This window comes from Leucoraja erinacea, chromosome 12, assembly GCF_028641065.1.
Source record: "Leucoraja erinacea ecotype New England chromosome 12, Leri_hhj_1, whole genome shotgun sequence".
Taxonomy (NCBI): domain Eukaryota; kingdom Metazoa; phylum Chordata; class Chondrichthyes; order Rajiformes; family Rajidae; genus Leucoraja; species Leucoraja erinaceus.
The window spans coordinates 12,443,438-12,445,724 of record NC_073388.1 but is presented as its reverse complement, the minus strand read 5'-3'; the positions used below and the strand labels follow the sequence as shown (position 1 = coordinate 12,445,724).

At 39.1% G+C, this 2,287-nt stretch overlaps 1 non-coding gene across 1 annotated transcript; it reads left to right on the top strand.

Moving 5' to 3' along the window:
* Positions 1-1,092: 1,092 nt before the first annotated feature.
* On the top strand, positions 1,093-1,211 carry LOC129702422 (5S ribosomal RNA). Its single transcript, XR_008724380.1, has one exon. It is a non-coding gene; the product is annotated as a 5S ribosomal RNA (ribosomal RNA).
* Positions 1,212-2,287: the final 1,076 nt, after the last annotated feature.

The window sequence follows — 2,287 nt, the reverse complement described above, 5'->3', positions numbered from 1 at the left end:
ATTGTCCTATATCTATCCTTAGGCATGTTTGTCTTGTCACCAACAAATCCATCGGAATGCTCCTATCTGTCCTCTTTGCAAAGCAAAAAGCAGATCTCGTAATCCGAAGAAACCCAAGAGAAAGCAAGATGAATGAAAACCCGGAAAACCCAATAGAAATGTGCACAAGTTAATTAAAGTTTAAATGTGGCAATGTTACTCGTGCAAACTGAAGTGTCATATTGTAGCTATTTTATATTTTCATGTGTTGTAAGCACAAGCTGTATCTTGATTTTTAGAGAAATGAATCTTATGCCAGTGCAACTTATCCATGAAATGTACTTCAGATAGTGTTGGGTAGAATGTCAGGTTGTTTAAATATGAATACATAGGTATTTAATTCGCAGAGAGAAAAGTACTACGTGGTGTATAGTGAATTAGTTGAACTGAAATGTTAGAATAATGGTACACCTAGCCTTGATGAAGTTGTAGATTTTATTCATTACCAAGACTAAATGGTTGTGTCATTTGAGAAAGTCAACTAAGTTAGTCATGATGATAGCTGTATCATTTATCTCTTTTTGGAAAAAGAAAACATTTGTTACGATCAAAGCTATTTTGGTGTTGATTCCTCCTGGGCTGCAGCTCCATGAATGTGGGTGCCTACCACTTGCCAAATGGACTGGTAGATACTCGCAGACTATTTAACGGTGACACGGTTATAGGTGAATTTGATTCTATTCGAATGAATAGTTTCCAAATGGACTTGCTGAATGCAGGACCAAGCTTTTTCCATTCCTTTCCATGGAATGATGAGGCCAACTAACGCCCTCTGACGTGAGGGAACTTCCCACAGGTGGGAATCAAACCAAGAACATTTTCATTTGTAGATACACCGTCCTTAATGGTGATAGTGTACAGCAGGAAATGTCACCCCATGTTCACCTACTGAGACTTCATGCTTTGATTAACAACTAGGAACTAGCACATACTGACTATGCTTTACAAATCTGATCACTCTTGTCAAGCCCACTATTTAGTTTCATGGTGTAAAACTTAGAAATTATGTAATGTCATATTTACCAGATGACTTCTTAACCTATTAGTTTTATGGCCTATGGCCATACTAGCCTGAACACGCCCGATCCCATCTGATCTCGGAAGCTAAGCAGGCTCAGGCCTGGTTAGTACTTGGATGGGAGACCAACTGGGAATACCAGGTGCCGTAGGCTAAACCCCCCCCCCCCCTTAAAAACAACCTATTAGTTTTATGGCTTGAAGATTAACCAGTCAGATCTGTCGGAATGCTGCGGGTCTAATCCAATCCAGATACTTGAGCATATTTTTAATGCAGAGTGAATGGTGTCATCTTAAAGTTGACATGTAGGGTCGAGGTAACGCAAAAAAAATCCTAAAAAGGGTCATCATTTCTTCAACTTCCCTAAAGGCCACTTATTCCATTGTTTTGTTTTGTGTGGCCACCTGCAATGTCAAATGTGATGCTGTTTTTCATAGGTTAGAACAGTGGCTATTTTTGGAACATAGAACAGTAGAGCACAGGAGCAGGCCCTTCGGCCCACAATGTCTGTGCTGAATATGATGCCAAGTAAACTAACGTAATCTGCCTGCATATGATCCATATCCCTCCATTCCCTGCATATCCACGTGCATGTTTAACCGCCTCTTCGATGCAACTATCATATCTGCCTTCGCCATCATTCCTGGCGCTGCAGCATTCCAGGCACCCACCCTCTGTAAGTAAGTAAATGATTAAAAAAAAAACTTTCCACACTTCTCAAACTTTGCTTCTTTCCCCTGTGCCCTCTGTTCTATGACATTTCCACCCTGGAAAAAAAAGGTTCTGATTGTCTACCCAATGTATGCCTCTCATTATTTTGTATACTTTGATCACATCTCTCTTCAACCTCCAGTGTTTCCAAGTCTGTCCAGCTTTTCCTCAAGACCTTCCAAACCAGGCGATTCGAAGGAGTTTTATGTTCAGTGAACCATTTTGAGCAAATGAAAGTCCTTTGTTTAATATGTTCCTAATTAATAGTTTAAACAGCAGTAGGACAAGGTATTATGATTACGAAGCATTATAGTCATACAGCACACCATAATTTCTAGGTTAATAAGGGAAACCAAATAGATTGAGTTGGACTATCCAGATGATTAAATAAATTATTCCACTTTTGTAATTGCTATGTGCCTTTTTCTTACAGAGAAACATTCATGTCTATCTGCATTTTGAAGGCAATTAGCTAAATTCTATTCTCCAACCTCATTTGTAAATATTTTATGGTTCAAA